Here is a 25,485-nt window from a genome sequence, read left to right on the forward strand (position 1 = left end):
CAAAAATGTTCTTTTGAAAGTGTAAAGTGATCCATGCTACTCTTATTCTTGGTATCTACAATGGGCTCCAACTGAACTCAATATATAAAGAGCCATCTTTCTGTGGCCTATAAGCCTGTATACAACCTAGCTCTTGCCTATCTCTAGAAACATCATTTTATTTATTTTTTAAAATATTTTATCCATTTATTTGTGCTAGAGTGAGAGAGAGCATGAGCCGGGGAACAGAGGGAGAGAGAGAAGCAGGCTCCCTACTGAGTAAAGAGCTTGATGTGGGGCTCGATCCCAGGATTCTGTGATCATGACCTGAGCCAAAGGCAGCCACGTAATTGACTGAGCCACCCAGACACCCCTAGAAACATCATTTTAAATGACTCTTTCCTTCAGCCACTATACTTTAGTGCAAAGACTGAAAATTTAGAGGACTATGGACGTTGAGAGACAATTCTTGCACTTGGAGACACGGTCTATTGTTGCAGGAAAATTTTATAAGTATGCTCACATAATGAACAGTCTTGAATATAGAAATAGCTTCCATCTAGAGCAAAGGGTTTGCTTGAATTTGAAGATTTAAAAAAAAAAAAAAAGTGTCTTCCCCCAGAGCAAAATGGCAGACCTGATTCCTGCCATTATAAAATATTTAGATTTTCTAAAATGAGGGTTCCTCTGCTATAATGCAGTCCACTATTTTTGCTGGTGTTGGCTGGCCCCCCTGCACTGATCAGTGGGAATTTGAGGCTGGGGGAACCAACTGATAACCTGACTGAAGTTATAATGTGATCAATAAACTGTCCCTTGTCCCTGACACAGGAGTCTTACATCTTGCAGCACTGATGAAATATGAAGGTTAATTTGTTAGGATAAAATCCCAGGCTCTCTTCAGGTCTTGTTTAGTTCTTGTTTAGTCTTGGTAATAATTATTGTGCTGTTTTTTATAATTTGCACTATTGGCCAATATTGTGAAATATGGAAATTACATGAAAAAATCTAGATCTAAACTCCTCTTAAAAAATTATAAGCCCTCGCCAAACCTGGACCCTCCTTCATTCATGGCAAAATCAGTCAGGTTGTATAGTGACTCTGATCTATGTGAGAAGCATGTACTCTCAGTTTACCAGAGACAACCCCCCCCAACCCTATTGCTATATTGATACTAGACTATCATTGTTACTGATCACTGAGATTGCACTGTTGTTTTCAGTATTGCAAAGTTGAGGGAGAAAACAAAACATGGACCCAGGAGACCAGTGTATCATAAAATTACAGCAGAGCATATTTCTTTATGTTAGTGAAAAATACTCATGTGTATTTAACATGTAATCAGAGTGTCCCTTTGGGAAGAACACAATTAAGATTACTTTAACATAGAAACAAAGTGTATCTGGGTAAAAAGAGTGCTATTAAAGATACCCTTCTACTTTACTTATTTACCTGACTGGCCCCAATAGACATATGAGTCACAACCTCTGCTCTAGCCAAAACACCCTGCTTTCAGTTCATAAAACGAGCCCAGAACTGTCCTACTTAGTGCCCTTTCATGCTGTTTTTATCTGCCAGGAGTGCATTTCCTGTGGATCTTCACACAGCCTGTTTCTTTTCATCCTCCAAATCTCACTCTAAATATCATCATCTCAAAGAGGTCTTCTCCAAACATCCTTTCTAATTAGATCTGTCCTTGTCTTTTTCTACCATGGAAAATGTTCATGATCTTAACAGCACTCTTCCACATTTGTAGTTTTATATTGATTTGTTGATAGAATGTCTGTTTTGTCTCTAGACTCTAAGCTCTTCAAGTAAAGAGACCCTTACAGGTTTATATACCTTGGACAAGGCAGAGCATATGACCTTACCTGATTCAATATTAGATGAATAAATGAGCAAATTGTCCTAAAATGTATTCTGATAGGGTTACTTTGACATACTGTCTCTTTACGGGTTGCACTTGGCATTGAAAAATTTTATTGCTGAGGTGCAATTTGTTAGAATGTTGACCTCTTAAAAGTTTCCTCTTTTGTGAAGCTTGTCCTAACAAAACAAAACAAAACAAAAAAACTTTCTGGAGTAAAAAAACATAAATCTCTAGCTGCTTCCATTAGGTCAGTTGTCTGTCATTCGATTTTTATGAAATAAACACACCTTTTTGTTTAGTACATTTTATCTTTACAAGTACATGTTTTTAAATTCTTCAACTCCCTATTCTCCAAACAGTGATGTGCTAGAGGAGCCCCGATGTGTAGCTTTTTCCAAACTTCTTTATTATTTAAAGTACTGTGACTCATTTCAGGCTGTCAACATGAAGTTACTAAAAACAAATTTGGAAAGAATGCACATAGTCTACTCTCCCGAGACAGGTCAAGTTGGCTGAATTATACCACGTCTTATAATGTCCCTAAGTTACATGCTTATACATATGAAATGAACAAATTGGGCTGACTATGTATTTAATAAATAACTTAATGTTTCACACCTCAACTTGTAAAGCTGCCTTGCTCCATTTCCTTTTAAAGCTTATTTAATATCTAAGGTCATACTTGCTTGTTATGAACTGGTTTGTGTAACCCCAAAATTCATATGTTGAAGCCTGAACTCCCACTGTGACTATACGTGGAAATGGAGTTATAAGGAGGTGATTAAGATTAAACGAGGCCATAAGGGTAGGGTCCTAGTTCTGGAGGATTGGTGTCATTACAAGAACAAGAAGAGACACTAGAGACCTCTCTCTCTGAGTATGTACAGGTCATACGAGGATATCGTGAATAGGTGGCTAGCTGCCACCTCAGAGCAGCGGTCTCACCAGAACAGAGATCTCAACTCTTGCTGGTATCTTGATGTTAGATTCAAGCCTCTAGACCTGTAAGAAAAAAAATTTCTGTCATTTAAACCACGCAGTCTATGTTGGTATAGCCCTAGCAGACTAATGTATGATTAAATTTTAGATGCATATATCCTTAGATTTCTTCCTTTTTCTTAAAGATAGACAAACAGTGCTATAAAGACCTGAAAAAGCAGATATATCAAACTATATATTACATATATTTACTTCTTTTAATGAATTATACATCATGATATACAATATACGTTTTCTTACTTTTTACTTACATTTAGTTTCACCTATTAGGAATGTGATTAGGCTATTTTAAGAAAAAGCAAGAATTTGATTATTAGGATGCATATATATTCATACAGTATCCATACTGAATTTTATGTAAATGCCTATTTTTAATATAAAAATTATTATAGACATTATTGAATTTTTAAATTCTTACAAATGCACCTTTTGCCCTATTTAATGTGGCTCTGAAGTGAGTTTCCCCAAAGCAATATTCTTTGTTAAAATAATAATAAAACCTTTACTTTCTTCGATTTCTTATCCTTTGTAGTTAATCTAAGTGATTTTTATAGTTATGTAACTTTAAAGATTTACTCTCTTAGGAACTTTAAAATTTGCTATACTATGTTGTTAACTACAGTCACCATACTGGACATTATATCCCCAAGATTTCTTTATATTATAGCCGGAAGTTTGTACTTTTTTACCTCCTTCAGCTGTTTTGTCTAGCCCCACCCCCACCTCTAGCAATCACCAATCTGTTCTTTGTATTATGACTTTAAAGATTATACATGTAAGGGACATGATATGGTATTTACCTTTTTCTAACTTCTTTCACTTAACACAATGCCCTTGAGTCTGTCTATATTTTTGTAGAGAGCAAGATTCCTTCTTTTTATGGTTTAATAATATTCCATTATGTATATATAACCACATTTTATCCATTCATCCATCCATGGATACTTAGATTGTTTCCTTATCTTGGCTATTATAATCAGTGATACTATGAAAAGGGGTTCATATCTTTTTGAATTATTGTTTTTGTTTTCTTTAAATACCCAGAAACAGAATTGCTCAATCATATAGTAGTTCTATTTTTAATTTTTTGAGGAACCTTCATACTGTTTTCCATAGTGGCTGCATCTATTACATTCCAACCAACAGTGGAAGATTATTTTTCCACATCCTAGCCAACATTTGTTTTTTCTTGTCTTATTGATAATAGTCATTCTAAGGAGTGTGAAGTGATATCTCACAGTGCTTTTGATTTGCATTTCCTTTTTGATTAGTGATGTTGAACATGTTTCATGTAGCTATTGGACATCGTATGCCCTCTTTGGAAAAATGTCTATTCAGGTTCTCTGCCCATTTTTTGACTATTTGGAGTTTTTTTGTTTGTTTTTTGCTTTTGAGTTCTAGGAGTTCTTTATATATTCTGGATAGTAAGCCCTTACCAGATATGTTTTACAACTATTTTCTCCCATTTGGTAGGTTGCCTATTTATCTTGGTGATGATTTCCTTTGCTAGGTAGAATTTTTTTTTAATTTTTATTTTTTATAAACATATATTTTTATCCCCAGGGGTACAGGTCTGTGAATCACCAGGCTTACACACTTCACAGCACTCACCAAAGCACATACCCTCCCCAATGTCCATAATCCCACCCCCTTCTCCATAACCCCCTCCCCCCAGCAACCCTCAGTTTGTTTTGTGAGATTAAGAGTCACTTATGGTTTGTCTCCCTCCCAATCCCATCTTGTTTCATTTATTCTTCTTCTACCCACTTAAGCCACCATGTTGCATCACCCCTGATATGAGGAAGTGGTGAAGCAACAGCTTTTAAAGTATGCTAATATATATATAGTTCTGTGGGACCACAAGCCTAAGCCATTCTGGGCACCAGAACTGGATGCTGTTGATCTGTCCCCTAAGCAGCAGTTGCAATAGTCAGGGTGCCACGTAAGTGTTTAAGACAGAAGGTACCAAGCTGGTGTCCACTAGCCTCCATCCTTAGAAACCACCTCCTTAGGCTCCTATATGTGTCCCAGACCAAAAGCCTGCTTTCATGCTGAAGTTCCAGGATAAGCAAATGGGCCTTTTTCAGAGAAAGATGAGGGGGATGTTTTGGTCTGGTACCTCTCCTGTGGGGGTGGTAGGCAGACAAGAGCTGTCTCTCCATTTGTTAGTCTCATTTGACCAAGGAACCCAAGCCCCACTGGCCGTTACTGCCAACCAAATGTGTTTTTCTAGGCAGCAGCCACATTAAGTCAGGGCACCAGATATAAAAACTGGTGCATTGAAGGGTGAATATCATACTCGACCTTTGTGGACTCTGGAGAGGATCACATTGGCCCCTTAGATGTGTGTTTAAATAGAAGTCTGCCATTCAGGCTGATACTATGAAGATATGCTAAATCCTAGGCACCTCAGCCTGTTGTCTCTAATTGTGCCCCTAGGTATGGCAGCTGGCCAACATCTGTCTCTCTGTTTATGACAGTCCTCTGAGACCCAGAGGGATGTAGACTCTGCTGGCCATCAGAACTAGGTGATCTAGAGATGATCCCAGGTAGCAATTGCACAAACTGAAACATCAGACTGTGGGTATAAGCTTCTTTCTTGTAGATACCAGTCAGCTGGAGTGAGGTAGAGAGAGAATATCAGAATGATGTCCACCAGTTTCTGTTTCCTGAGAGCAGCTCAGCAAGTCTTTAGTTATATATCAAACCAGAAGCCTGACCTTTAGGCTAAGGTTCCAGGACAAGAAAAAAGACCTATTTCACAGCAAGACTGGCATCTGTTTCAATTTGTTGTCTGTATAGTGCCTTTCAGGTGATAGTTGGCCAAGAACACATATTGTCTAATGAGATCTAAGAATCCAAGCCCTGCTGGCCAAACAGGTTTAAGTGAACTTGTGATGTTTCCTGACTGCCAGATGCAAAAAACCACAGCCCCAGATATATATAAAAGCCACCTTCCTGGATACTGTTGTTCTTGAGTGTAACAAAGACGTTTAAAGATGGCACCAGACAGCCTCTGTCCCTGAAGAGGGTTTCTGTCAGTTCCTAGATGTATGTTAAATTAGATGCCTGCCTCTTTCAGGTCAACACTGTAAGACCAAGCAAATGAACCTCTACCACAAAGTCTGGGTGCTTTACAGTCTGCTTCCTCTAAACTGGACCTTGGGGTCAGTAAGTCTGTGCCATGAGACCTTGAAGACCCACTTCTCAGTTTGATATAAACTTGTGGGTCTTGTGGATACAAGTTCTCTTGGCTTTCAGTGCTATGTTTTGGAGGCTCATCTTTTAGGTGTAGGTCTTAAAATTGGGGATACCTGATGTAGCATTTAAATCCTTCCCTCCTCAGGGTACGTCTCCAGGTTTTAAGTTCCCTTCTGATTGTGGGTCACTGTACTGGAAGGAGTGGGTAATAGTGAGAACGTGTCTTAGTCTCTCATACCTGCTTTGATCTGGACTTTTCCCCCCTCATTTCCTCAATGCAGGAGTTGCTCATCTAGTTGTGATGTTTTTTTTTTTGTTTTTTTTTTTTTTTTTTTTTTTTTTCCCAGAGGAAATTTTTTCCTTACGTATCTATAGATAAAATGTTTCTATGGGAGGAGGTAAGTTCAGGAACTTCCCATGTCACTATCTTGAATAGGAATCTTAGATTGATTCTTAAATCCTTGATTCTCAGAACACTGTTCCAGTAGGTCATGGATTTGGGAAACAGCCAATTGTGAGTAAGAGAGACAAGCAGGAAAGGGCAAAAGGAGAAGTTGAGATACAACATTGTTTCAAATACCTGTTCTCAGTTGGCATCAGTTGGTCTCCCAGAAGTATTTATATTTTAAAGACACCTTTGTGCCTCTGCACATAGACCAGCCATTGGTACAAACTGCCTACAGAAGGGGCCATGACCTTGACCAAAGAATGCCAAGGCTGATAGCAGGAACTGGGGAGGGACTCAGCCATGAGCCATCAGTAAGCCATCCTCCCAGCCCTGGGGAATCAGTGCCTTTATCTTGAAAGGGGAGGATTTTGGTGGTGTTGAGCATCCCTTGCAGTCCATCCTTTACACTACATGTTTTTTAATGTAATTTCATTCCACTGGTAACAGGTCATGTAGGATTTTTAGTAGGTGCCTTGGCATCTTGGTTACACCTGCCATGATCATAACTCTTTTTCTTGCTATTGGTCTCTTGATAGAGGAAGCCCAAAGTAACTGAGTGGCAGCTAAAGCTCACAGTTGCAGGCAAGGCAAACCTTTACCTTTATTCTCTTTGGGTTTTTAGCTGTGACTAAGAATTAAATTAACCTGAGACAGATTGACAGGAGGGAAAACATACATATTTATGTAAGTTTTACATGCCTCTTTGGGGAATGAGGACCCAAAGAAGTGGTAAAACCTAAATTCTTTTATATTAGGTTGAACCAAGGCAATTGGGGGTGCTAAAAAAGATAATATTGTTTAAACAAAACTATTTTGACAAAAATAATTTATTACAGATGCTGTACAACCCTTTTGTACAGAATTTTCCCTGTTGATGAGTTTTTTCCCTTAGTATAAGGAGGGCATCTTTCACATTGGAGTTCTCTACTGTTTTCAGAAAGAAAAGGGTAAATGAGAATGTTCTGCTTCCATCTGCTGTTTTTCAAATGGCTTTAGCTCAAAATAATCCTTATGTAAAAGTGGCATCTTTTGGAGTTTCATATTCTGCCGCCCTTCACAGTTTGATGGGATACTTCACTTACTTCGTTTCTGAGATCCAAGGACCTCTAAACCCCTGGAGTCTGAAAAGTTGCAGGTCCAAGCAGGGATCCCAGAGTCCAGGCTATAGCATTCACTATACCCACTCTGTGCCAGAAGTGGGTACCACAACCTAATCTGGATCTGCCATTTAGAATTGACCTGGTCCTTCTTGAGGATTAACTATGAATTTGAGGGCTAGGACAGTTCCACTGCATGGAACTAGAAGGCACAGACCAGTGGGCAAAGAGAAAACATGGATACACAAAAGGAGGCAGGGAAGAGAGACTATAATTTGAATACAACCTTATCATTACCTTTACAAGGAGTTCTGTATTTGTAACAATTTGATATCCTCAGAACGCCAGGTCAGGGTGTAGGTGGCAAGATCGCTGGAGAAAATATAACCATTATCACACTCCGTTTTGTGCTTCCCTTTAAATATATGATTTCATTACTATATAATTTCTTTGAATAATGTTTTAAGTAGAAAAGAGTCAGTAATAAGACTGTAGTGTTACCCAGGAGCCTGCGCTGAAACAAAGTGGCCCGTATTTGCTCCTGCGTTCCTCGGCAGCGTGATGGATGGCGGCAATTACTGGAAAGAACAATATTAGTTTTACAGTTATTGTTATTAACTTAAAGTGCTAAGAATAAAATCCCATATTTCACTAGATACTCCAATCACCGCCAAAATATGTGACAGAGGAACATTTTATAATCCCCGTATTTTATACTAGCTGCACAACTAGAAATTGGCAGAGTCCAATCATTTATATCTCCTTATTACCAGCTTGCAGAAGCCATTGAGAATATGGAACTAGTGATGGATATTTTGTGGCAGATGTGGTTTTATTCTCTCCCACTGTATTAAATTCACCATACATTGGTTCTGGTGCAGTTTATTAAAGTTTCACAAAGAGATGCACAGTAGTGGAATAGCAAGACATGCATCTTGCGTACCCTTGTTTCCCATTAACAAAAAAGACACTTACTTATTTATTAATTATGGATATCATAAACACGGGATATATATGTAGTCAATAAATATTTCAGGAGACAGTCTGAGTAGAGCATTTTCCTAAATTTCAGACATTTATGCAAACTGTTACAAAATCTTCCTTCGATAAATAAGATAAACATCCAAATAAGGGTTACCCTTATCATCCAGATAAAAACCATCAATACCGCTTTAAGAAAAAGTATTATAATACATGTTATAGGTAGATAATGCTTGTAACTACTCTACAAGTCTAATTATGGAGAATTCCTTAGTTTAAATCCCAGCCTGCCCGTTATGTGGCTTTGGGAAATTTACTTAACTTTCCCTGTGCCTTATTTCCCTAACTTATAGAATGGGGAAAATAATAGTTACCACTTCACAGAATTGTAATGAGGACTAAATGAGTTTATGTAAGTAATGCATATAGAACGATGCCTGGTATTAACCATTTGTACATTTTAAAAGTTAGCTATAATGTTTAGTAATCAAGACTAGAACCAAATATGCTGGAGCCTATAAAATAACTCATGGAGCATTCATTTAAAAATCCTGTAAATATATTAAGCCTTCTTTTCAATCTAATCTTTTCAATCTTTTCTAATCTTTCCAATCTTTAAATAAGCTAATGACCCCAGGATAAAATAGTTTCCCTAAGCTAGGTACACACAGCTTAAATGGTCACAAGGTCATTATTGAAGAACCTTTTGAACTGCTATCTGATCTCAGTATGTTCAATACGTTCACTTGGAGTTTTCATTGTTAGTTGGGCAAGCTAGGTTATAACTGCTCAGACTATTTTGGTTCATTCTTGAGCTCTTTCCATATTAAAACCGTTTGTACATCCATTTTCAGTGACCACCACATAGGGCATCATTCCATTATAAAAACATTTGTAACAGAAACTATCTCAAACAAATTGAAAACTGTATGACTTTCATTGAGATTTCTCTCTGAAAATATATAGGACAAATCAATCAAAGATACGGACAAAAGTAATAATGATTGTAAAGTAGAGCATGGAAGAAGAGGCTACATATGCCAGCATATAGAATAGCTTGTCAGATGAGATACTGGAAAGCGTTGTAAAAGCTTTTGGGGGGAAAAACGAGACCCCTATTTCATCATCAATCCATTTTGAGTGCATTCATTGTGCAATGCACTCTAGTTGGGCTTATTCATCATTCAAACCAAACTACCCACTACCTGACTTTTCGGTACTGTCAAGCATGGCAAGTTAAATTCTTTTCTTCTAGACATTTTCCAGGTAGATGTAGCTTGTAAGATAGTTTTGGCTACAGAACTGTAAGCATTCACTTGCTGAGGATGTTTTTCCTTCTAGATAAAATTAGTCCAATGCTTGCAATGAAAAGGTAGGTGATCATTCTTTCTTCCTGCTGGAACAAGAACATGAGGCGGGAGGTGAGGTAGCCCTCCTGCAGCCATGAAGAAGAGAGTTTGAAAGAGGGTATCTTTGAAAATGAGTGCACCAGACTTAGAAATGCCTGTCTCTAGACTTTCTGTTCAACTAAAAAGATAAATGCCTTCTATAGTGAGGCTACTGTTTATGAGGGTCCACATTGCATCCCTGACTTGCAGACCTTGGCTTACCAATGCCCGTCCATATCTTGTTTCTATTTACTTTCGCTTCCTAAAACATCGGATAAGAAGAAAGACTTATTCCAGGTGAAGCACTCAGTTCTCTTAAAAATAATAATAATAATAAAATAACAAGGTATCTGCTTGTTTTTCATTTCCATCAGCTTTAAATATTTACTACATATTCTTAGAGTAGAAAGATGATTAGAATAGAGTTTGCGGTTTTAATGCTTTCTGAATATTTAGCATATAACTTATTTCCATGAAGGTTCTGTTTCTGCAGCTTCTTGAGAATAGAAAATTATTAAGTTTAATTATAGAATCACTCATGTTTTATCTTTGCAACTAAATCGCAGGCCACTTGGAACCTGATTTTTTTTTTCCTGCTCGTTCTGGTATAGAATTGTGAATAAAGTACATGTTCAATAAATTATTAATGACAGAACACACTGAATAAACAAAATGATCAATATTTTAGCTTTATGAAAAACAATAAAAAGTTCACAATGTATGCATCTGGTAAAAATGTTTTAAACCATTAATATCTACATTGTATTCTCCTGGCCTCTGCAGGATATTAAGCCACCAAATAAAGCCAGTGGTATTCTTCAACATTTGCTTAGAAACATGTAAATTCTGTGGGGCACCTGGGTGGCTCAGTGGGTTAAGCCGCTGCCTTCGGCTCAGGTCATGATCTCAGGGTCCTGGGATCGAGTCCCGCATCGGGCTCTCTGCTCAGCAAGGAGCCCGCTTCCTTCTCTCTCTCTCTGCCTGCCTCTCAGTGTACTTGTAATTTCTCTCTGTCAAATAAATAAATAAAATCTTTAAAAAAAAAAAAAGAGACATGTAAATTCTGTATTTGTCAGATTTTGTTTTTAAGATGGGAGAAAGAACTGGGATGATCTTTTCATATAATGTTATTATTCGGTAATCAAATGGTAGCTCGTTACCTCATTAGCTGTTTAAGAACATAAAGACTGTGTCTACAATTTAACTATTAATTTCTGTCCTATAGAAATTTATGAGCAGTGAAACTCTACTCATTGAGATGTTTTTAAAAGAGATTTAGTAATGAAGTAAGGCTTACATATATGATTCTTTAAACTCCTTTGCAATTCAGAAATCCATGACTTTATCTGAAAAGAGAAAAAAAATCAGTAAATCAAGATTTTTGTCTACATTTTAACCAAAAACAGGTTCTAATTTTGTGAAGCTTAAAGATAATATATGATTATATACAAATATATAAATTTTTATATTCCTTAAACCAAAAAATTAAGACCCACTGAGGGTCTCTGTCGTTTAAAAGTCACTAGCTTTACCTTAAATCCATAAATAATATGACTATTGATAATAGTGTTTTATGTTAACCATTTTTCTCTGAGATAACTGAGTTGCCTTCACACTTTTATACAGAACAAGAAAAATGCAATTGACTACTAGAAATACACAACTGAAAAAGCTCTTGAGTTGGAGTATATTTACTGGGCGTCATGTTATTGTGTCACATACATTGTCTATGCAACTATCATTAAAACATAAATTGTTGTCTTAATGACCATCTAAAGCCAAAGGATTTGAAAAATTTATACTAAATACTAGGACTCGTGTGCCTTAACTGATTTTGACCTCCACTCTAATGGATACAAAATTTGCACAAGATGCTTTCTTTTTTTTTTTTTTTTTTCTTGTGTGTGCTAAAAATGTGTATTTAAAATATCTGTGAATATTGCCTCATCCCAAGAATTCGTTTATTTCCTACCCTCCAAAATAGCTTTAAAAGTATGAAGAATATATTATTCTATCTTGGTTCATTTCATCTGACTTTAAAAAACATTGTCTTTTCAAAGTAATAGAAAAAAATAGATTGCAAAGATCGAGTATTCGTCACCTCTTACCTGAGTTTACTTGATATGAAGTTTAAACTATAACTGCTATGGCATTGAACCTTGTTCAATGTCATCTTTGAATGTAATTTAATTTAAAAGAAAACACAGAGTTCTTAACTCCTGCATGCTTCGGCAGCAAATACATTTCTTGTGTTTTACTTGGTGTAATCAGTTAAACTTGTCAGTTTACCCACTTCTCTCCTATCTGTATCTTATGACAAATTACACTATAAATCCATGTCGCTGGGCATTTAGAGAACCCAGAGAGCATTAGGTCCTATTTCACTTAGGTGTTTTCCTATGTTAACATATTATCATTAAGAATTTCACATTGGAAGCCAAAAAACAATTGAGTTAGCTGTTTTCAGTGGGCTCCTTTAACTTACATTTCAGACTTAGTCCCTAAAGAATACTCTTCAGAATCATAATAGCAAGTATGCATTTATTGCTACTCTAAATCAATTGTTAATTAATTCCACAAGGTACAGATGGCTTTCTCTTTAGCATTAAGTTTACTACAGAAGTTTTACAGGCTACAGACTGCCACAGAGTTTGCAGCAACGTTTTCTTTTCTTATTATTCCAACTCCTTGCTCTCTAAAAGCCTAATCCTGCGTTCTATGTAAAGTCAATAAGTGGCCGAAGTTATTTTAATAAGGACTTAATATCGTTAAAGACAAAAAGGTATATTCTTAATATTTCCTGTCCAAGTATTAGTCATGTGTTTTTGTTAGTTTTGAAGGTAATTGGATAATTACTACTTACTTGAAGACTGAGTAGGAAACCTATTATAAGATGGAACTCTTTTTAAAAATTTTAACATATAGACTGCATTTAAGTGTCTTGTAAAATTGGGGTCCCCAAAGTAGTTAACAAGTCCTCTAATTTTTAAATTTTTCAATTTTAAGTCATGGCCCAATTCCTACATTGCTATTTTCCATTCAACAGGAAAGAACAATAAAAATCTTAACGTTTGCCTATTTTTCATACCAAGGACTATATTGAAGTATTATAATAAGAGAAAATAACCAAGGCATTATTAGAGATTGGCATTTGGTAATTTTCTATCTTTGGCTTGTTTGATCTTTTTAGAGTTTGTCTTGTACTTTTAAGGAGAGGTTTGTCCTGGCCCCACTGCCACTTGCTCTTAGCATTCATATGCATTTCTAAAGAATGTTATTTAAAAAACTAAACCCTAAGTAGAAACCTGAAACACAATTATGTATTCAAACTGGTTCTCATAATTACATTTACATTTAAGATGCTCAGTGAAAAAAATATCAAATATAGGTAATCAATTACAATTTACTAAATTTCATGATAAGGGGAAATAACGTATAGCACAGTTAGCCATTGGAAATTTATTTTGAAATATATTTATTCCTACATAATGCCTTTATATAAAAATGTTTCTCCCTTTCTCACATTCTAATTGGTAGCCACCATCAATAATTTGGTGTGTATCTTTCAAGAAATAATTTTCTGTGCATGTTTATATATATAAGTGAATATTGGCATAAATATGACTTTTAAAAAACAAAATGTTTTAAAGAAACACAATAACATCTTGTACAAGGTTATTTTCTGACAAATTTTGCCCTCGTTCTTTTTAAACAAAAAAATTATCATACATGCTAGTAATGATATATTTGTTTAGGATGCTTCATTTTCAGTTTTTTTTTTCATAATTCATAAAAGCACTGACTTCACAAAATCTTAAATCTACATAATCTCCAAGTTTTTTCATTGTAGATCATCACATAGTAAAAAACCCTAAATTATTTGCTCTCTTTAGGGACCACATTTTCAGGGATGATTTAGTGCCATGGTAAGGAGGATGAAGTGATTATAATAATATTTGCACATGCTACTCCTACCATATTTAAATAACCTTTTATGAGGTTAGAATATGAGAATACTAATGAGGATATTATGAAGATACTAATCCATCTGTTTAGACTATTATGAACTGAAAACTGGTCAAAATATAAAATACTACTTTATCCCACTAAAATTTAAATAGTAATTACGAAGCATTCATTTCTTGTCATAGAGGAGCTTTCTGACCCAATGTAGTCAGTAGATGGCAGACTTGTATTATGTATCATTTGGATTAAGTGTGGAATGCTTGTTTATTGTAACATGAACCTCTTCGCTTTTTTGTTGTCTCTGTGTAAAAAGAAATACAAGAAATAGTTTACCTTTTTCTTCAACCAAATAAAATTATTTGTTGAATGAGGGTAAAAGGTACATAACTGGAAGTCATATTTGTTACTGTTATGATTTATTGTTTTAGATTTTAAAAATCACTACAATCAACACTGACAATTACCAAAAAAATTAAGATTGCACTGCAATTCTAAATGGTCAAGAAATATTAAAGACTTTTAGAAAAAGTGCATCATAAGAACAAATCCATATCGAGCATATAAGCCTTTGAACATGCATACAAAACAGCTTATTTGAAAAGCAAACATGTAATATTAATGCTCAAAATTTGAGAGGTCTGCATGCATCTTGTTTGTGGCCACTGTTCTTTCATTCAACCTGCTAGTCCATGCAGCCTGGCGTGGTTTAAGAGAAGGTGTTATTTGAGGTTTGTGTCATACGATAACATCACTTGATGTGATACAGCAAATCACATGGTGTGTCCCTTACGAGCATGACAAAAATGATTTCTTCTGCCAACTGCAGCATGTGTAGAAGACAGCAAATCACATATGCCCAGATTAAATGCCTTTATGTAAAAGCTTATGGAAAATAAAATTCCCTAAAGCTTCTCATTTCGTAGGTTATATTACTCTAAAATGATGAATTTGGTAATATCATTATATACTAGATATAACACAGGAAAGAGCATTATCACCTATTTTTTCATTTCCAAATAGAAGGAGTTCAAAAGAAAGTTCGATGTAGTCCTGAGGACACAGACACAGCCAGAGAGGCTTACTGTGGACATTACCATGCTCTAATACATTCTTTTTCATGGTTATTTTGGGTCAAGGTGGTGGCCAAAAAGGAAGTTCTAAAGTATACGAAATATTTCTCCCAAGCACGTCTCTAACAGTGTGAGCCAGGGGTTGTTACAGCTGGTAAACTCTTCACATCTGGTTACACCTGGCCCACTTCTCACATTTCCCTCTCTGTTTTTCCCAGTGGTGTCTGCTGTGAGCAAAGAAAAAAGCAGAAAGTTTCTACAACACTGTTGGGTGTTACTTGTTACCTTTCTTCTTTGCTTGTTTTGTATGCTGTTCTGGAATTTAAACTGCAAGCTACAAAAGGTGCCATCTACCCTCGGCGCACAGGGTCTCAGAATCCAAAAATCCTGGCGTACTAGTCATCGTTGCCCTCTGTTCACACAATGCATATTATCATCATTGTTGTATGTGTTGATGTTTAGCTTTTAATTTCATGAAAGTGAAAATTATGTTCACTCTTCTGGAAGCTAGAGAAGTTAATATCTGTCTTTTCCCACTGCAAAAATCTCTAGAGAATTCTCTTTTCCACCTCGTGTCTGAAAGAGCTATCAATTTTGCCTAGCTTGTTTACTCTTTTCAGCAATGATTCATTATTTTTCTCTCTTTTTACTCCGGTCAATGGGAGGAGAACAGCAAAAAATTCTCCCAGTGGTTTCCTGCTTCTAAATCCTTGTAGTTCTAAAATGGGGTCCTCCGATCAGCAGCTTTGACATCATCTGAGAACTTGACAGAAAGGCAGAAGCCCAGGCCCCGACCCCAGACCTACAAACTTCGGCAAGATCCACAGGTGACTCTCATGCACATCAAAGTCAGAATAGCTCTGTATCTCTCTGCAAAATGAAAGAGAAAAACAAAACTTAGCCCACTTCCATTTCCTTAATCTGCTAAGTGTCAGGCTCAAGGAAGGGCAGCCGGAAGAGTTGTGTTTAGCCTACCTACAGGATTATGTATGGAAGCATGTACTCCATATTGGGGTATCAGCAGCCACATTTTCAGAATGACTACTTCATGGGGAAAGAAACTCTCTGGCATAATTCAGTAAACGCACGAGAGCAGTGAAACTCACTTGGGGATTACAAGTGTTCCTGGATGAGATGAGGAGGGTGCTCCAGTGTTAAAACAATGGGTAAAACAGAAAGCTTATATACATGCTTTAAAAAAAAAAATGTTTTTTTTTAATGCAAAAGGGAAGGCACACCATCATTTGCCTTTATTTGCAGGTCCCTGCATCCTCCCTTTTCCAAACAAACTCTAAGGAATTCTCATGTTGGAATTTTCCCTGTTAGAAAAATTCTGTGATCATCTTAGAAGTTGCTATAGAAAATGTATAATTAATGGTGTGAAGTGGTTTGTAAGGGAACATTTTATCAGAAAGTACAAGCGAGTAAATGAACTCTTACAATTCAATTCTATGCTTCAGTTTCAAATATAATATGCAAATATCTACCCTCTAAAACCCCATAAAATGACTTTCTGAACTCTATTATCCTAGGTTTAGTACAGTGATTAGACTGGGTCATCTCCTCTACATTGTCAGAAACTGTGCTATTTGGTAATTATCTAATTGCTGTTTTGTTTCCATTTTGATTATTTTATTCTCTGTGTTATTATTTTAGCATTGGCCTCAGACACATTCTTTCATATTAAAATTCCATTTGATTAGCTTTCAACTTTCTCAACCACACATGATGATGGGGTTTAAATCAATGTATCCTTCTATGTTTTGGCCTATTTCTTTGTTCCAATTCAAGTGACAAAAAAGCTATTTATTTGTCTGATGACTATTATCAAATATTTCAGAGTGTGAGTTGCTATTATTCAAGGGAATTTAAGACAACAAACATGTACTTAACAAGTAGTAGTGAAAAAAACTACTCAAAAAGTCATAACATTTTGTATTTTTTGGTCTGGAAGACTAGTTACAGATGTTACAGACATACAAAAGCATATTGTTAATGGAACATGAACCTGATTCCACATGGGCGACTTGACATTCTCAAGGTCTCACAGCCACTTTGAATAAGCTACGCCTGAAACCAGTGGTCAATTTCTTTACTTTAAAAAAAAAAAATCCAAAAAACAAAAAACACTGAAATCAACCAAGCTATTTCTAGCCCCCATTTCTTTAACTTGGATAATCAAAATGAGTTTAATAAAACCCTGTCAACCAAATATCACATTATGCATAATAACATGTATCTCAAAGGTTATATTAAATGGGAAGATGAATCTGGGAAGCTAAGAGAATTAGAGGTCATGGCTCAATGTAAAATCACCATGGAAACAGCTTTCATGGCCAATTTGTGGGGAGATGTCAAAAGGCAGTAACCTGTGACTTCTTTTTTTCCAAAGCCTTGTCTATGAAGGTTACAGGTTCTATATCTGCTTTCATGATGACATTTGTCTATGTTTTTGTAGGTTTCTATTCTGACAAGCACAAAACCCTGCACCAAGTTGAACCTGTCCTTTGTGAGGAGGCTGTTCAACAGAAGAGCAGCATAGCAGTCTGTCTATTCTTGCTCCACATTCAGCTAAATGCCAACTCTGATCCCTTTGAGATGGTGAACAGGCTGAACTCAGGGAGAGTGTCATCTCTCAGTAGCCAAGCTTCTTCAGAGAACCATGTGGTGAAACTTCTTGATTAAGGTCATGTTCTTAGTCCATGGCATCAATTTTTCTGTAAGCTAAAAGATTATTTATCTATCTCTGTATAAATAGAGGTAGAAATAGAGAAGATAGTGCTTCAGGCTTCTATCTCCAAATCATAAAACCATGTAAAAAGAAATTATATAATTCAGATCTTAGTTTTACACTAGCTTATGTTGTTTTACATTGGAGTCTTTGTGATACACTTGTATTTTTTTAATTTTATGTGAATCAGGCATGTATCAAAAGACTCCTTTTAGTTAGTGTGACTGTATTTTACTGTAAAGTAACTTTTTATCTCTGCTTTGCCTAGTGGATAGAATATTTAATTCTAGTCATTGCAAGTCATTAGTTTTAGATATTTTATGAATTTGTGTGTCATTTCCAAAGACACTGGTATTCAACTTTATAGACTTGGGTCCAAAACTATGTATCCATGGATGGGGACTCCCACCAAGTCTAGACAGAATTACTTTTTGCAAACATGGATAGACAGCAAAATGTTGTAAGGCGTCACTGTAATGTGTTCATGGCATCTTTTCTTAGGATCTTCTTTAATAAATGTAACATTATATGGGGGCACCTGGGTTAAAGTCTCTGCCTTCGGCTCAGGTCATGATCCCATGGTCCTGGGATCTAGCCCCTCATGGGGCTTTCTGCTCAGCAGGGAGTCTGCTTCCCCCTCTCTCTGCCTGCCTCTCTGCCTACTTGTGATCCCTCTGTCAAATAAATGAATAAAATCTTTAAAAAAATAATGTAACATTACAAGTATCATTACCTAACCTTTTGGTTTTCAGTCTAACAGTCCTATATCACTAGTGTGCTGATAGATTGCTTTACTTCTAGGGATAAATTATAAATCATGTTGATTAGATAACCTAGACACTTTGGATTTTTATTTGTTTCTCCATGAGTTATCTATTAGATCTAATAAATAATCTAGTGAGATGTTGAATTTAATTATCTTGTTTCAATCCTTATTGCCTAAATGGAGAAGGTGGTAAAAGTATTCCATACTCTTTACACATAGTCTATAGCTTAAAATATTTTAAGTCTTCAAGGGTACTTACATTTCGACTTAAAATTGTGGCCAAGTATTGCAGTGTCAGTACAAGGATACATAACTCCAGAAAAAAAGTTCTCTTCCAGTACTACACACCCATTTAGTTTTTATCCCAAAGATCACAACTTTCATCTTCAACTATTTCTAATATAAAAGAGAATTGAAACCACTATGAATTTAAGAACATTGATCCTTTGGAAAAAAAAAAAAAAGAATTGTTAACAAATGAAAGAGGAAACCATTAATTTTAACTTCAATTACTCTTCATACCTAAAATAATATTATGGCTATCAGGAGAAACTTTTTTTTTTTTTTTTCCAGGATACTTCCCTAAGGGATTCAAAATAAATACACTTTTTAAAAATGGAAAGCATTTTTTTTAATAGAAAAATATATTTGGCTTACAATATTCCAGTATTCATGAGAATGTATCAATTGCAATTTCTGTTGCATTTAGAAAATAAATATTTAATCCTAATATACCTAAGATAAAAAGAGAAATTAACCAGTAGCTAATGAGGTTTTCTGGTAAATCGTAAAGTTGCCTGCCTCATTTGGTTATTACAGCTTTTGAAAGAATTGTTACAACTTCTGTTTCACATATTTGAGAAAATCTGTTGAAGAACTTGTACTTTAAATGTCAATGAGATGGATAGTTTCCCCCCCACCCTGATATTTTGTAGCTACACAGGCGTCTGAGTACAAATTCATTTTGAAAACTGTAGTATTTCTACATATGGCCTTTAATATGACAATCTGATTTCTTTGAATATGCTATATTCTATAAATTTGTTGTTGATACCATACAAATTTCCCAAAGTTTCAAATAAAATTATATTTTCTATAAGTAATCTTTATAAAAGAAAAATTATATAAATATATTGAGTTTAAAGAATACCCAAAAAGAAAGGAACCACTTCAAATGCTTTAAAATATCATAATTAGATTTGGATTCCTGATGAAATGGCCCTAAAAGTGGGGAGAAGAGGTAAAAACTGATACAAGCATATTGTTAGTAGTAGTGCGGAAATATTTTTCTTAAATACAAATGATTTTTCTAAGTAATTATGTTGGTGTCTAACATGGGGGGAAAAGATACTGATTACTTACTTAAATTCTGAATTTAAATTGTTATCTTACATTTGAACTCATCATATATTTTAAATTTTAATGCATATTTCCCAGCTCTATTAAATGAAGAGGCCTAGAAGCACTTACCAACTCAAAAGGAATAGGCACTGTTATAGGCCACACTGTGACCTCTAAATATCATTTCTCAGCATTAAAAACAAAACAAAACAAAAAAACACGAATTATTAGATTTAAGGCCTGGACTGGAAGTGTACAAAATAGGAATATCCTCTCATATCAAAAGCAAGATAACTATGGAAGTTTACAAAGTCATGTCAAAAGGATTCAGAAAGCAAATTAAATAGGCTATCATGGGACAAAGTTGGGGACATTTAACCATCAATAGCAATTTTAAAAATGTATTCAACCACATAAAATGTTTAAATCCAAAAGGTCATAATGGTATTCAAAGACAACAAAATTTCATTGAATAATAACAAGAAATCAACTATTATTCTGAAAAAAGGTGAACAAAATTAAGGAATAGTATTCTTCAGACTAACCAACTAGATGATGAAGGAAAGATCATCTTTATAGTTGCTTAACAGTTATAAACCAGAAAGAATAAAATACTTAGGAATAAACCTAACCAAGGGAGGGAAACTATGAAATATACTGGAAACTATGAAATATAAAGATGGCACAATGAAATAGAAAGGTATTCCATGCTCATGGATTGGAAGAATATTGGTAAAATGTCCATACTACTCAAAGCAATCTTGCAGATTCAACACAACTCTTATCAAAATAAGAATAGCAGTTTTCAAAGAACTAAAACAAATAATCCAAGGGCGTCTGAGTGGTTCAGTCAGTTAAGTGGCCAGCACTTGATTCCAGCTCAGGTCATTATCTCAGGGTCCTGGGATGGAGCCCTATGTTTGACTCTGCACTTGGCAGTGAGTCTGCTTGAGGATTCCCTCTCCCTCTGCCTGTCCCCCCTCTCATGTGTACTCTCTCTCTCTCTCTCAAATCAATAAATCTTTAAAGGGGGGGAAAATAAACCAAAGAATCCTAACCTTGGCATGGAGCCACAAAAGACCCTGAATAACCAAATCATCCTGAGAAAGAAAACAAAGCTGGAGGTATTACAATGACAGAATTGAAGATATAATGCAGTGCTATAGGAATCAAAACAGTATGGTACCATCACACACACACACACACACACACACACACACACACACACTCACACACAAACACACACAAATAGACACATAGATCAATGGAACAGGATAGCAAGCCCAGAAATAAACAAACGCATATATGGTCAATCTGTAACAAGGCAGGCAAGAATATACAATGGAGAAAAGAGAGCCTCTTCAACAAATGGTGCTGAGAAGACTGGACTAACTACATGCAAAAGAGTGAAACTGGACAACTTCCTTTTACCAAACACAAAAATAAACTCAAAATGGATTAAAGATCTAAAAGATAACATAGGCAGTAATCTCTTAGACATCAGCCGTAGCAACATATTTATGGATATGTCTCCTCAGGCAAGAAAAACAAAAGCAAAAATAAACTTTTGGGTCTACACTGAGCCAAAAAGGTTTTGCACAGCAAAGGAAACCAACAAAACAAAAAGGCAACCCAGTGAACTGAAGAAGATATTTGGGAAATAATATATCTGATAAGGGGTTAATATCCCAAATATATGAAGAACCTATACAACTCAACACCAAAAATCCACAAATAAATCAAATTAAAGAGAACCTAAAAAGACATTTTTCCAAAGAAGACATATGGATAACCAACAGGCACATGAAATGATGTTGAAAATCTCAATCATCAGGGAAATGAATGAAAAACAACCATGAGATACCACCTTAACACCTGTCAGAACAGTGAGAATCAGAAAGACAAGAAATAACAAGTGTTGCCAAGAATGTGGAGAAAAAGAAATCCTTGTACTCACTGGGAATACAAACTGGTTCATCAACTGTGGAAAACTGTGGTCTCTTCAAAAAAAGGATATACGCACCCCTATATTTACTGCAGCATTACTTACAACAGCCAAAATATGGAAGCAACACATATGTCCATGACAAATGAACAAAGATGAGTGTGTGTGTGTGTGTGTGTGTGTGTGTGTATACATATATATGTATGTATACACACACACACACACACACACACATATATATATATATACAAAAAATACAATGGAATATTATTCAACCATAAAAAAGAATGAAATCCTGGTATTTGCAACAACATGGGTAGACATAGAGGTAATCATGCTAAATGAAATATGTCAAACAAATGAAGACAAATACCATATGATTTCACTCATATGTGGACTCCAAAAAACAAAATGAACAAACAAACAAACAAACCCAGATACAAACCCATAGATACAGAGAAGTGATGGTTGCCCAAGTGGTGGGGGGTAAGATGGTTAAAACTGGTGAAGGCCCTGGGGGAGGTCAGGCTATCAGTTACAGAATGAATAAATCATGGGGTTAAAAGGTACGTGGCATAGACAATAGAATCAATGATATTGTTATAGTGTTGTATGATGACAGTTGGTAACTAGTGATGAACATAGTATAATATATAGACTTCTCTAATCACTGTGTTGTACATCTGAAACTAATTTAACACTGCGTGTTAACTATACTTTAGTCAAGAGAAAGAAAGAAGGAATGAGAAGATATTACCATTTTAAAGCCTTTAAAAAATAGCAAAAATAGGGGGCAATGTTTTCTTTTGTTAACTATACCCCCAAATTTTTGTCACTTCTTATGGATATGCACAACAGCACTGTGAATGAAGTCTAGCCAAAAAGATGCCAAATCTTTTTCTGATCAATCCTATACAACCAATTCATAGAAAACATAAAGAATAGATGTGCAAGTTAAATGACAACACAGGGATGCAAGAAACAAGACCCAGACTTGTAAACTTTATAGAATATGCAACATGGTTTCTTAAAAACAAAATTAGAAGAAGGAAAAGAGGAGGAAGAGAAGAAATGTGGTCAAAAGTACAAAAACTTCCAGTTACAAGTACATATTAAGGATGTAACATGAAGCATGAAGACTCTAGCTAACACTGCTACAGGATCTATTTGAAAGAGAAAATACTGATTCCTTACCAGAAGGAAAAAAAAATGTTTGTTTGTTTTTTTCTTCAAAGATTCTATCTGTCAGAGAGAGCAAGCACAAGCAGGAGGAGCAGCAGGCAGAGGGAGAAGTAGGCTCCCCATTGAGCAAGAAGCCTGATGAGGGACTTGATTTCAGGACCCTGGGATCATCACCTGAGCTGAAGGCAGAGGCTTAACCAACTGAATCACCCAAGCACCCAAAAAATGTTTTTCTTGTTTTTGCTATTTATTTTATGAGATAGATGCTTTCAAAAGTATCCATTTATACTCTTAGATATCAATTTAAATAACATTTTAATTTGAAATAGAAGAATTTTCTAATAGTAACCAGTATGATTGAAATTTCTTTTAATTTAAACATTACTATGCCCAATAAAAAGAAAAAAAAAAAACAAAGAAGGGAAAGCAAGGAAGAATAATACAGGAAAGAGGAAGCCTTTTTAGAGAGTATAGTAAAACAAGACAGGCAAAATACTTGTTTTTCAAGCTGAGTGATGAGTGCATGGGGATTTCTTTGTTGTTACACTGTTCTTTTTCCCTTATTTGAAATTACCTAGGATAGAAAGTAAACAAGGAGGTATGTATTGTGATGAACACTGGGTGTTATACACAACTAATAAATTGTTGAACACTACATCAAAAACTCATGATGTACTATATGTTGGCTAATTAAACATAATGGGGCGCCTGGGTGGCTCAGTGGGTTAAAGCCTCTGCCTTCAGCTCTGGTTGTGATCCCAGAGTCCTGGGATAGAGCCCCACATCAAGCTTTCTGCTCAGTGGGGAGCCTGCTTCCCCCTCTCTCTCTGTCTGCCTCTCTGCCTACTTGTGTTCTCTGTCAAATAAAATAAAATCCTAAAAAAACAAAACAAAACAAAAAAACCCTAAACATAATAATAAAAAAATAAAAGTGTACCAAAAATTCTGAAGCCTCAGCATCAAAAATCATGACTTAATTGACTTGGAATAGCACCTAAATACTGTATTTTTAAAATATTTATTCAGGGTGACTAATCTGTATCCAAGTTGAAAATAACTGCTTTAGGTTTTACAGAAAAGGGGCATTTTGATAAAAAACAAAAAGGCTTTCATGAAATAAAAGCCTCCACTATGTTTTTACTTTTTTAAAAAAGATTTTATTTATTTGTTTGTCAGAGAGAGAGTGCACAAGCTGGGAAGTGGCAGGTAGAGGGAGAAGCAGGCTTCCCACTGAGCAGGGAGCACAGTGCAGGACTCGATCCCATGACCCTGGGTTCATGACCTGAGCTGAAGGCAGATGCATAGCCAACTGAGCCATCCAGGCACCCCTAAATTGACTGTTTTGAATCACTGTTCCTTTGAATATTTTTTCAACCCTATCTTCTTTTTCCTGTTTAGGGACTCCAGTGATATGAATGATTAATCTTTTGTTATATTCCTTGAAGGCTCTTGAAGATCTGTTCATACTTGTGCACACACAACCAAGAAAATACAGTTTATTTTCCAAAATCATACAAAATTTAAAGATAAACTCTAAAGAAAATGCAAAGCTAAGGTCCATAATGGTTAATATGAGAAAGTTTCCCTATTTCAAAATTATTTCATTTGATGTCTAAGAATATGTTTACTTTAAAAAATAAACTGTAAATGAATAATTTCAAAGAAATTAAAATCATTGTACTCATAGAGATATATAAAATGGACATGTGTAAAATTATTTAATCTATTAATAATGATCAATAAGTTGTTACAAACAATTCAATAGAGAATGCAAAGAACAGACACATTTATGGATTAGGAATATTTCCATTTACTTTAATTTTTTTTAAAGGAAAAAGGGATTAATAGGTACACATTTTTAGTTACAAAATAAATAAGACATGGGGATGCAATGTACAGCATAGGGAATATAGTTAATACTGTAACAACTTTGTATAGTGACAGATGGTAACTAGATTTATCATGGGGATCACTCTGTAATGTACATAAATATTGAATCACTATGTTATACATACACCTTAAACTGACATAATATTGTATGCAAACTACACTTCAATTATAAAAAAAAAAAAAATCTGGCTTCTTCCATAGTTGGGGAGGGAAGTCAGTTGAACCTTCAACTAATGGAATCTTTTGGAATTTTTTTTTTTTAAAGATTTTATTTATTTATTTGACAGACAGAGATCACAAGTAGGCAGAGAGGCAGGCAGAGAGAGAGAGAGAGAGAGAGGGAAGCAGGCTTCCTGGGGAGCAGGGAGCCTGATGCGGGGCTCGATCCCAGGACCCTGAGATCATGACCCGAGCCGAAGGCAGCAGCCCAAACCACTGAGCCACCCAGGTGCCCCTCTTTTTGAATTTTTATAAACAATTAGTCTGCAATGTTATCAGTTTTCTACAATTTACAGACTTCTAAAACCTCTCTAAGGCAATGAAAGAATGGGGTCCCCCCTAGGATCGGAATTAAATCTAAGCTCTGAAGGGACACGCTCTGAAAAAGGCATAGTTTTCCCCCAGAAGCACT

General features: G+C 35.5%; 1 long non-coding RNA gene across 2 annotated transcripts in view; it reads right to left on the minus strand.

The window, feature by feature from the left end:
* Positions 1-2,235: 2,235 nt before the first annotated feature.
* Positions 2,236-25,485, minus strand: part of LOC132002795 (uncharacterized) — a 133,546-nt gene continuing 110,296 nt past the window's right edge. Inside the window, exons 3-6 of one of the 2 annotated variants that reach the window (XR_009400015.1) lie at positions 11,261-11,309; positions 8,096-8,172; positions 7,892-7,966; positions 2,236-2,851 (exon numbers count right to left, since the gene is read on the minus strand). This is a non-coding gene — a long non-coding RNA (uncharacterized LOC132002795). The remainder of the gene's footprint in view (positions 2,852-7,891; positions 7,967-8,095; positions 8,173-11,260; positions 11,310-25,485) is intronic. The other variant, XR_009400016.1, reaches the window with a different exon arrangement.

Source organism: Mustela nigripes, chromosome 15 (genome assembly GCF_022355385.1).
Source record: "Mustela nigripes isolate SB6536 chromosome 15, MUSNIG.SB6536, whole genome shotgun sequence".
In the NCBI taxonomy this organism is placed as follows: domain Eukaryota; kingdom Metazoa; phylum Chordata; class Mammalia; order Carnivora; family Mustelidae; genus Mustela; species Mustela nigripes.